Source organism: Heliangelus exortis, chromosome 3 (assembly GCF_036169615.1).
Source record: "Heliangelus exortis chromosome 3, bHelExo1.hap1, whole genome shotgun sequence".
NCBI lineage: Eukaryota > Metazoa > Chordata > Aves > Apodiformes > Trochilidae > Heliangelus > Heliangelus exortis.
This window is the reverse complement of record NC_092424.1, coordinates 107,482,993-107,495,357: the sequence shown is the minus strand read 5'-3', so window position 1 is coordinate 107,495,357 and position 12,365 is coordinate 107,482,993. Positions and strand designations below refer to the sequence as shown.

Below are 12,365 nucleotides of genomic sequence, written 5' to 3'. Positions count from 1 at the left end.
TCCAAGACAAATGGCACCAACCCCATGTAAAGTGCAACTTCTGGTAGAGCAGAGCCTCTACTCTTGCAGTAAAACCAAAGTGAAAGCCTGGGGCTGTCAGCCAAAGCAATCCAAAGGGCAGGACAAATCAGGAAATTTCTTGACCCCCTCTTGCTCACTCTCTGTCTCCCTATTCAATCCATCATCTCCCTTTGGCTGCTACAAAAGAGAGAGTATCCTCTTCTGGGAGTTCTGCATCCCCCACAATGCAGCTAAAACAAAGAACATTTTGGCAAATAACAGCCAGTCTTCATCAAGTCTTTTTTTCTGTATCATTCATTCCATCCAAGTTGTTCAGCTGCACAAAACCCAGTGCCCTGCTTCATTGTGAGGGCAAAGGATAAAACCAACACGTGAGCACAGAGTGGTCACAGGTGCTTCATCAGCAGCTGTGGAGCCACTTCCCTGCTCACCTCACTTTTATAAAGCTTTAACTTTAGGATTTTAACTTCAGGATTAACTTTAGGATTCCATCCTTGAGATGGAATTCAGCTTGAGCACATAAGCCAGGAAGCAAACTGTGTTAAAACAAGAGAAGCAGCCTGGTACAAAAGACACATGAAGAGATTTGCTTTGGAAACAGATCAACAACCTCAGTTTCCAAGGGATTACCCATACAATAAAAATCTAGAGAGAAACTAAACAGGACAAATCCCAGAGGCTCTGGTTTTAGTCATCTCACCTGCACCAGAGGTTTGTTATTTATGTCTTTGAATAGATGTGTTTATATTTTTTCTGCTATATAAAATAGATAGAAACAAACAAAACTTAGGAGTGGGAATGTCTTCAAAATTCATTTTTAAGGAGCTTTTGGAATGCATTCCAAGAACTGACCCCAAATTTGTAACTTAATTTTAAGTACTCTTATTTCATCCCATATAAAGTAACCCTCAAAGCGTAACTGCTCTAAGAACAAAAAAAAAAAAACTGTGCAAAACCAGACCCTTCTTAAAACTACACTTTGTGGGCTCAGATAATATCTGCCAAGTGAAAGCTTGCTCTCATGCACGCCTTGTATTACAGATAAAATACAGGTGCATTGTTGCCATTTTCTTACTGCATTGGGTCTGGCTGTGATGGGGTTAATTTTCTTCATAGCAGTTTGTGTGGTGCTGTGCTTTGGCTCTGGAACCAAAACAGTCCTGATAACAGATTCATGTTTTCATCACTACTGAACAGTGAGTGTAGGGCACCAATGCTTTCTCTCTTTCTCACTCCACCTCCCCCAGGGAATAGCTTGGAGGGTGCACATGAGGTTGGGAGGGGACACAACTGGGCAGACCCAACTGACCAAACAGATATTCCATGATTTATAGTGTCACATTCAGCAGGAAACAGCATGGAGTGGGGCTTAGGTAAGTCAGCATTTTTTGCCTGGGAACTGGGCATTGGTCTATCTGGGTGGTGAGTGATTGCCTTTGCATCACTTTTTTTTCTTCCTTCCACTTCTCCTTCAGTAATTACTAAACTGCTTTTATCTTGACCCCTAAATGCTTGCTTTTACTCTTCCTTTCTTCTTCCCCCTGTCCTACTGAGGGTGGGAAGAATTGGCTGGAGGGCCAGGCCCAGAGAGTGGTGCTGAATGGGGCTGCATCCAGTTGGCGGCCGGTCACCAGCGGTGTCCCCCAGGGATCGGTGCTGGGCCCAGTCCTGTTCAATATCTTCATTGACGACTTGGATGAGGGGATTGAGTCCATCATCAGCAAATTTGCAGATGACACCAAGCTGGGGGGGAGTGTCGATCAGCTGGAAGGCAGGAGGGCTCTGCAGAGGGACCTGGACAGACTGGAGAGTTGGGCTGATTCCAACGGGATGAGGTTCAACACGGCCAAGTGCCGGGTCCTGCACTTTGGCCACAACAACCCCATGGGGAGCTCCAGGCTGGGCACAGAGTGGCTGAGAGCAGCCAGGCAGAAAGGGATCTGGGAGTCTGGATTGACAGGAAGCTGAACATGAGCCAGCAGTGTGCCCAGGTGGCCAAGAAGGCCAATGGCATCCTGGCCTGTATCAGGAACAGCGTCACCAGCAGGTCCAAGGAAGTGATTCTGCCCCTGTACTCAGCCCTGGTGAGGCCACACCTTGAGTCCTGTGTCCAGTTCTGGGCCCCTCAGTTCAAGAAGGAGATTGAGGTCCTCGAACAGGTCCAAAGGAGGCAACTGGGCTGGTGAAGGGATCCTATGAGGAGAGGCTGAGGGAGCTGGGGCTGTTCAGCCCGAAGAAGAGGAGGCTCAGGAGAGACCTTATTGCTCTCTACAACTCCCTGAAAGGAGGTTGGAGCCAGGGGGGGGTTGGGCTCTTTTCCCAGGCAGCTCTCAGTAAGACAAGAGGGCATGGTCTTAAATTGTGCCGGGGGAAGTTCAGATTGGATATTAGAAAGAATTTTTTCACGGAAAGCGTGATCAGACATTGGAACGGGCTGCCCAGGGAGGTAGTGGACTCTTTGTCCCTGGAGACATTTAAAAAGAGACTGGATGTGGCACTCAGTGCCATGGTCTAGTGACTGCAGCGGTAGTTAATCAAGGGTTGGACTCGATGATCTCTGAGGTCCCTTCCAACCCAGCCTATTCTATGATTCTATGATTCTATGAAGACGTGAGCAAGTGGCTGTGTGGTTTTTAGCTGCTGACCAGGGTTAACCCACAACATTTTGTTACAAAAGTGATTTTGCCACTGTAATGCCCATTTTTATGTCTGCAGTCCATTTGCATACAGTATTGGACACATAATTGTGTATATTCCTGGCCATCACAGTTTGAGAGGATAGGTAAGGAGCTGCTCTTGAAGAAAAAGGCAGATATTTAACAGCCTCTGAAATCCTGGGCAGCTCCTGGTGCTTATCTCCCTGCCTTGGATCCTCATCTGTGCAGTGCAGGTAACACCCCAGATCCTCCTTCCAGAAGGGGAAGAATATCCCTGTTTGTAGGGACACTCACAACAGGCAGAATAGGGTTTAAATGACAGTATACACTGATTAAAGAGTAACCCAAAACATTAAAATAAAAAAAAAAGGGTTGTATCCAAGGAGTTAAAACTACCCTAATTTTAACATTTCTTAACTTCCAAATGTTTGATTTGCAACCTTAATGTTCTTCTAACATTCCACACAAAAGCTAAACTTTTTTTACAACCAAAGTGCAGAATTTTGTCCTGTACATTTATGGGCATCAGCAGGGCCACAGCAGAACTGCATTCACAGGCCCAACATAGACCCCAGAGCTAAAAAAATTTCCCAAAGACTGGGGCCAAAATTAAACATAATGCAATCAGCTCAAGTTACCACCTACCAGTCTAATTGCACCAAGTGTCTGCACTCTTGGCCCAACACAGCTTCAAGGGAAAACATGGGAGCCAAAAGCCCTTGCAAAATGCAGCAAACACAGGAAATTAATGCCAGGAAGAGCACCTGCCACAGAACAACTTTAATATCAATGCAGAGAAGGAAACAATAAAGGATCACAGCTGAACCCACAGGTCATAGGTACAGGATGAAGGTCACCCCAGCCCACTGAATGATACAAAAACCACACAGAAAAAAAAAGAGCAGAAAATTCTTCCACTGCTGTGTTTGTTTTTATATTTACTTGTTGGAGTAAAAGCCCATTTTCAGCCCTTGAGGCTAACACAGCACAGGTCGATTAATGTCAGAGCAGCCAAACCACAGGCGTCTGATAGCAAAGGAAAATAAAACAACAGAGTCACACAGGGGGGCTCAGGGTAGGTGGTCTGAGTGGTGCCTTTTCAACAAGCAGCACCAGCAGGTACCTAATCCATTGAGTGTTCAGTGTAGCACAGCTGAAAACAACCCTCCCTTACACCCTGATGGTTCTGGTGGTTTGATGGTGTGACAAGTGTCTGCTGCCCAGTGTGTTGATACTGGGTTAAAAGATGGCCAAAAAGTATATAGTGAAGTTCTTTGATTGTAGGTGGCTGATAAAATTTCTTGTACCCCTTGTAGGCCTTCTACTGTTATTGTAACATTGTTAAAAGGGAAATATTTCTTAAAAAAAAAAAAAAAATAAAAAAAAATATTTTCTTCCACAGCAGTGAGACACAGCACTCTTAATGCCATGGCACACTTTGCTTGCAGGTGACCTTCCCTGCCCACCTTTGTGCTTTGAAAACAACCACAGCCTCTACTGCTAATTATTCTGCAGTCTGCAATATCCACCTCTGAATTCCAGGACACTTCTGAATCCTGACCACTCTGAGTCTGCTCAAACACCAGGACATGTTGCTCCACCTTCCTGCAAGGATCCAGATGGATCCAAGAGTGATTACAGTACAGCAAACCTTATCACCCAAAGCAGCCCCATCCCCACTGATACCACAGCATCTACCAACTTACAAGTAACTCAGAGAAGCTTCGTGTCACTGTGGAGCTCAGAACTGCCAAACCACAATTGTCTCTCTGACATGAAAAGACATGCACTAGGTTCCAGGCAGCCAAGCATTAAGCATCCCCAGAAGAGCAGACATACAGACTTTAATTGCTATGAATGAGCTCATATCCTCAGCTCCCTGAGCTTGGAGCAGCTCAAACCCACACTGAGAGATACACAACTCACCATCTTTCCTCAGGCAAAAGGAGCAGCTAGGTTAGATAATAATAATAACAACAACAACTAGCTCAAGCAGTTTTCTTTAAAATGTTCACAATTATTACTTCTATATTAGATTTAATCAGCAAGCAGATACATTGGGATTAACTTCTGGGCTTTTGTGCATCATGTCAGCAAAGTTGCCTCACAGCTGAGAAGAATTTGGCCCTTGCCTGTTGCTTGGAAAAAGCACAAAAACTCCTACCCAGCAGCAGCACAGGATCAGTGAGGCTCAGCAGTAGCAAGGACACAAGGAACAGGAGTTTTGTAGCATTTCACCAATCCCATCTGACCAAAAGTCCTCCCCACTACTTTGAGCAGTGGATTGGTGCTGTTCCTGCAGACAGACACATCCCTTCCAAGGGACAGAAACAGGGAAAAGAGGGACTGAATCTGGGTATCTGGATAAAAAGGAATTACAAGAGCACAAAAAAGCCCAGGGGTAGTTTCAAATGGTCCCCCATAGGGACTGGGATTGCTATCTTGGAACAGAAAGCAGAAAGTTCAATGTACACATGCACAAACATGCCAAGCACCAGCAGCCAATTTCAAACCAGAGATGTAAACCATCCTGGTGTTGGCCACCTAAATCACTGCACACCCACCACAACACCACAAACTCCAATTTTCAGTTCTGAACACCAGGCACTTTGGGAAATCAGGCCATGTTTAAATTAGCATCAACAAAAGGATCAGCTCAAGTGCCAAGAGTAAACACATAGTTTTCCACCCCCCCACAGAGACTATGCTTATTCTGCCTTCTCACCTCCCCCCATGGCTTAAATTATGATTTTAGCATTTAAATATCTCAGCTGAGAAAGGGTATGTTAAAATTTCCAGGTTTTGTTGTTTGGTTTTTTAGTTGACCAAACTGTATGTGTTATATAAAATCTGCTCTCACAGAGTCTGAAATCAGGGAACAAGTTTTACCTGAGAATATAAATATTTGCTTTCTTCAATTCTGCAGCATTGTATCCCTAACAATACTCAGTCAGAGGAAGGCTACAAGGACATTTTCCTCAAATAAAGTGAGCATCTACAGGTACAGATAAACTAAGATACTTAGAAGTGATAAAAATTAACATAGTGGATTTTGGGGGGGGTTGGGTTGGGTTTTGGTTTGGTTTTTTTTTTGGTCGGTGGATTGGTTTTTTGGTTGTTTTCTTGTTTTGCTGTGCTGTTGGGGTTTTTTATGTTAATAATACTTCTAAAGTGTTCCTGGTACTGACAGAAGTTTGCATCAGTGGATCAGCTTCTGGGCCACAGCAATTAGTAGTTTCTACAGAAACACTTCCAATCATCACACAGACCTTGAGATCCCCGGGGGTCTCCTGGCTCCTGCTGGCAGCTCTGACAGCTCAAACAGTGGATTTCCACATGATGGGAGCCAGATGCATACACAGGACTCTTGATATAGCCATTGCCTAGATGAGGTTTCACACACAGACCCCTCATGAGATATCCTGGCACCCACAGCAGCCCCATTTATCCCTCCCCAGCTGTGTCTCCCTTCCCTGGTACTGCAGATGCAGACCCACAGCTGGGTTTCCCCAGCAGTGCCTCTGGTCACTGCCCAGCATCACAAACACATGGAATTGGAAACGTGTTTCTCTTCCTGAAGCTCAGTTGGGTCCCTTCAGCTGTCAGAAGAAGTGAACTCTGAACATTTTTAAGAGGCTGCAAGCTCTGAATGCTCCCTCACAACATTATAATCACAGTGTTGGGAAACCCCCAGTGTTTTCTTAGGACAGGAGTGCACCCACACTTGCATCTTTGCTGAATGTATTGATGCCCATGATGCTGCATCCCTCTTGGCAGCCTGGAACAACTCCCTGAGGCACAAAAACATCCCCAGCTTCTGTGCTTCTTCTCTTCCTTCTCTTCTCACAAACAGCAGGAAACTGGCATGTGATATCCCCTCTCTGATTTCCTCCAACACTTCCCAGTTCTCTGAGGTCTTTACCCTGCTGCTCTCTGACAGGCAGATGAGATGTGACACAAAACCAAACACAGCTCCCCATGGGGAGAGCTGCTCAGCTCTGCCTGCCAGACCCAGCCATTCTCCCTCAGCTCTGCAGACCCATTCCCTACTTCTCACCTCGAAGCCACATTTCCAGGACATTGCCAGAAGAGGCCAGCAGTGTTTTTTTTTAAGTGTCTTCGTTGAGGTTTTGGATTTTGTCACCTCTGCAAAGGAGAGCTTCTTTACCCCAGCACAGACCTCCCTCATCAAGCCAAAGTGTTGCCCAGCCAGCTGTGATGGATGGGTTGGCTCATGGGACCTCCAGCTGAGGAGGAAAACATCACTTTGGGACAAGGACCTCCTCAAGCAGCAGGCTGAGGTCCATCCAACCTCATCACTCACAGCCCTTCACCAAGAGAAGGTGCAGAGGTGGCCTGAGTTTCTCCCAGTCTTTAAACAAAGTCTACAGGATGTCTCTTTGCCTCTGGGGTCAAAAGCACAAACCTAATAACTAAGTTGCACCTCCACACTGGAAAAGAAATTGTATCTGCCTTTCTCTTGAAAATCCCCCTTTCACAGCCCACAGCTGTCAATACATGGAAACCTCAGACCCCCCCTTGACACCATCCACCCATTCAGGGCTCCAAAACCAGTATCAAAGTCTGACTAAAGCCATTCAGAAGCTGTTATCATGTAGATTTTGGTGATAATTCAGTGAATGGACTTGTCAAACAAATTGCCTTTATTATGGACTGATTAAATGCAATCAGGAAAAAGTGCCTTTCCCCTCCCAACTCCAGTTCTCATCAGCTCAAACAAACACACTGAGCCAATTAGCAGGGAGGTGGTAAAAGCAGCTTTCACTTGAGACCTGCCATACTTGGAGAAAAGGGGAAAAAAAACAAAACACTACCACACCAAAATATCTTTGTGTGTGCTGTCAAAGCCAGGAAGAGCCTCCAGGCTCCCAGAAGCTACCCAGGGCTCACCTGCAGGGTGTGGATGGGAGTTATCAGGATTCACCTGGCTCCATGCCAGATCAGATTCCTTAAGCAAAGTGCTGCTCACACCCAGCTTGTGCCAAATATAATGCAGAAAACATAAATATTAAAGCAGGCCCAGGGGGAGTAGCACTACTGGGACTGTTATTCCTACAACTTGATCTCCTGCAGCTGGGTTCTCCTGTGTCAGACAAGGCAAGAGCTTCTATCAAAGCTATTTCCATGCCTGGAAACTGAAGTTTTTGGCTTAGGTCCCTGTGGTGGATTCTCTGATGTCTGCAAATGGTTGAGTTCACAGCACAGCCTTTTCTGTCCTGTGGCAGTAGAAAAGGGATCTGACTCTGCTAACATGAAACTTGTAGCAATTGTGTAGATCTGATGCCACCGCCTTACTGTCCATCGTGCCTGAAAATGGCTCATGAATGTGAAAGTTATTTGAGGGAGGGGACACAATTTGAGCACAGCATCATAATCACATAAACCTAATTCCTTGCAGGTATGGAGCTGGAAATTAAATGGTCACCTTGGCTGGCAGTGGGCAGAGCAGAATTCAACGTGTGTTTGCATGAGTTAGATTCAGAGACAGGAATCCTGTGCACACAGGATATGAGCAATAGCTGTTGGCTAAATTTTTAACTAATCCTCCAATGCCTGCATTTCAAGTTAGCACCAAAGACTTATTTTGGCCCTGTTTTCATTAACCTGGTCCCTCTAAGGAGCAAGTTCTGTGTACTGCACATGAATCTCTGCCTCCCAGAGCCTACACAGAAGCTGTGGCAGAAGCTTCATCAGGCAGCCCAAGCCATTGGACTCCCACAACAAGTAGAAAAGGGATAAAATAAAGATGAAGATCACCCAAGAGGGATCTTGGAGAGTTCATTACTAGGAGGGAGGTTAGAATTAATGGTCCATAGCTGAAGCACTGGGACTCAAAACACCAGCCTCTTACCTCACATCTGCCCCTGTGCTCAGCCCTGGTGAGGCCACACCTCGAGTCCTGTGTCCAGTTCTGGGCCCCTCAGTTCAAGAAGGATATCGAGGTCCTGGAGCAGGTCCAAAGGAGGGCAACTGGGCTGGTGAAGGGACTCGAGCACAGATCCTATGAGGAGAGGCTGAGGGAGCTGGGGTTGTTCAGCCTGGAGAAGAGGAGGCTCAGGGGAGACCTCATCACTCTCCACAACTCCCTGAAAGGAGGTTGGAGCCAAGTAGGGGTTGGTCTCTTTTCCGAGATGACTTTCAACAAGACAAGAGGGCATGGTCTTAAGTTGTGCCAGGGGAAGTTTAGGTTAGATATTAGAAAGAATTGCTTTACAGAGAGGGTGATCAGACATTGGAATGGGCTGCCCAGGGAAGTGGTGGATTCTCCATCCCTGGAGATATTTAAAAAGAGACCGGATGTGGCACTCAGTGCCATGGGCTGGGAACTGCAGCAGGAGTGGAGCAAGGGTTGGACTTGATGATCTCTGAGGTCCCTTCCAACCCAGCCAATTCTATGATTCTATCTCACCAGTCCTCAAGTGTCACCTTGAACATAAGGGGTATGTGACACATCATGACACTAGGGCCTGAGCCTTCAAACAGTCCTGAGCACAAGAACAGATCACAGAATGAGATTAGATCCAAGAGGCAGGCACAGAGAAAAAGTCCAGGCTTTCTAAAGAAGTGGCTGCAAAGTGCCTGATAACTCCACTCTCTCCCCAAGGACCTGCTTCCTACCCCCACACCCTCCTGCAAACATCAGTGTTTAAAGAACTTTTAAAGAAAACAACTTCAAAACTCTTCACATAGTTCAAATACTTCACTTAAAAGGAATTTTAATTCTTACATCTCAGATTGCACCAGTCCCCAGCAGGACATGCACTCATCATGTTCACGGTGTGGCATTTGAGCTGTTCAAACAGGGATGGAGCCACAGGATGAAACCACACACTCAGAGGCTTGGAGATGATGGAGATCCCCACCAGCTCTGCCTGTGCTTTCTGTGAGCAACACAGTTCACCATATCTCTTCCTACCCTCTCAGGGTGCCTTCTCATGTGTGAAAAATAGATCTTCCTGAAGCCAAGAGACACACATCTCCAAGACCCAGACACTGTCAGAGTACTGGGAGCAGTGGGACGTGGGTGGGGGTGCAATTCTTGTTTTTTCAGGCACTCCTGTTCCATGGCTGCAGTGGTCAGATCACTGCTGCTTCTGATCTGCTTAGAGCTCAAGACTGGCTGTTCCTAAACTGTTTCCTGGGCTGGCTCCATGCCCTCTGTCTGGCCCCTCACCAAAAGGCAGTGACCCATTACTAACACCAGCACCTCCCTAGAAGGCTGAGCCAAACCAGCCTGAGAACCCAGAGAAACTTTGGTGCTAAAGAAGGGCTGAATTTTACAGGACTGAATTTTTAAATAATCATTCTCCTCCAAGAAGCATCAGCTGCTCTCTCTGGACAGCAATGTTATTTGCAACCTGGAAAAGCCCTTCCATCCCAGTGAGCTGGATCATCCCCCTCCAGCATATTGGGATTGCAGCAAGCCTTCCATTCCTCAGCAGCAGTGATCCATACAAATCCATTCAGCTCCTTGGGCTCCATTTATGTTCTAGATGCATCATCTGTAGCTGGGATAGCACAGGGTAAGGCTGTGAGGCTTCCCCAAAGATGTTCACCTCTACAGTTCCAGAAGAAGAATACAGAACACACCAAAGTATAGAAAAAGTATTTAAGTGGTTAGAAACAATTGCAGTCAAATTATGCCAAAAGGCTTCTACCCTTCCACTTCTCAAGCCAGCTGACAGTGCATCTAGAGGGGTACCAATAACACACAAGGTGCTCCATCAGGTAGGAAGAGTCATCTGGGCCACTACTTCCCTGAGGTGCATCCCCTAAGGATTGGAGGGAGACAAATGGGGTCTTTGCAAAACGTACTGGGGGAAGTATGAGGTGCAACATGGGAAATGCTGAACCTTTTCTTACACTTTCATCTTGTGGCTACTGAATTTAAAAAACATGATTTGAGCTGCTAGGCACTGGGTACAGCCCTTTCCTGCAGCAAACTGTGTTTCCTGCCTGCAAGGTACATTCAGTGCAGCAAGGCTGGGGATGTTTGCCAAGCCAGCTCTTAGTAAACGTAGCTGGGATTTGGTGGAAGATTTCACCAGTTGTGGGAACACTCAGGAGGTTGTGCTGTTGGGATTACAGACCCTGCTACCCAGCACAGCCTTGCCATGCACATACACAGGGTTTTAAGCCACCCCTCTTTTCCCACAGACTAAAAGTATAGCTGAATGTTGCAGAAAACATTATTTTGTTATCAGCAACCTTCTTATCCATTTTTTTTAAAAAGGAAAGCTTCTGCCCACCCTGCCAGCAGCACCAAAGCCAATTTGCTTTCATTGCTCTGGCTGTATTTCACATAATCACAGAATGAAGTACCCTTGCTCTGGGATACTTTTGCACTTTTTAATGCTTAGCAATTTGCCCTGGCTGGAAGGAACTTTATCTGTATTTAGAAGGATCAGTACTTTCCCCATTGCAGCTTTAGCCCCTCTTGTGACCACTCCAGGCACCTCTTCTGCATTAACTTGCTTGCGAGGAGGAACACAGAGAAAACTCAATGCCAAGAGATAAAAACACCCTAAAAGCAGGGAAATGCCCGAGTCGTTTCCATTCAGAGGCAGATCTGCCTTGAATAGCAGCCCCCAGGACAGATCTGCCTCCAAAGGCACTGAATCACAAGCAAGTCAGTCCCCTTCAATTCCCAGGAAGACTTCAAGCTACTGGATACAGAATCCCCCCCCCCTCCACCGCAAGCTCCTCCTTTCTAACACAAACCTCTCTCAGCACACAGAAGAGAGCAGCAGCGTTGGGATGAGTTGAAACCAGAGTTCAGGGATACTTAGATCTTTCTAAGGGCACTTTTTCATCAGCAAACTATAATTGGCAACTCCTATCTCCTACAAGGGTTTTGCAGCACACACCTACAGGATATGCCAGACTAGATCTTCACACTAAGACCCAAAATTAGAACTGATATCCCAGAAGCAAAGTGACCCTCACTGGCAGTCCCAAACAAACTCATAAACCCTGTTCAAGTGTAAAATGAGATCTTCTGTGTTTTCTCTGACCCATATGTACATTCACAAAAAAAGACAAGAAGAATAACAATTTTTAAATGACTGATACAGCTGTACATAGTTAGAAAACTTATATGGAGCTCTGTACCTTCTGTTGTACCTAATGTGTACAACTTGAAATAAGTACAATGAACACTTTTAGATACAGAAATTATTTAGAAATGAGACCCTTCTCCTAGCTTAGGCAAACATGAGCTCATTCTGTGCATTTAACAACTCCTTTATCTCATCTCAGGGGGCTTTTGCAATAATCAGGAGCTATATGTTAAGAGGGAGTAAATTTGGCACATTACAAAATTATTGGGTTTCACTCTGTTAAATATTATTTATATCCAACACCTTTCCACTTTTTTTTTTTCCACCAACTTTTCCTGATCTAGCTCTTTTCACTCCTCAAAGAAACACAGCACAAAACACACCATAAACTTACACACGTTCACCCTGTTCCCTTCCCTGTTCACCAAGTTATTCAGACTGACTCTGCTGAAAGAGCTTTGCCAAGGGTTATTGAGAAAGGCTTAAAACAAATTCAAAATCCTCTCACGGAAGATGCTTTTCATCAGCTTATTTTTAAAAAGATTAAAATTACTCCCCAGATCTGATCACATCTGCCTTCCCTGAGCTGCTCCTGAACACTGTAACA

General features: G+C 45.7%; 1 protein-coding gene across 2 annotated transcripts in view; it reads right to left on the bottom strand.

Moving 5' to 3' along the window:
• Nucleotides 1-12,365, bottom strand: part of LOC139795279 (protein eva-1 homolog C-like) — a 206,074-nt gene that overhangs the window by 193,098 nt on the left and 611 nt on the right. The window lies entirely within an intron of this gene.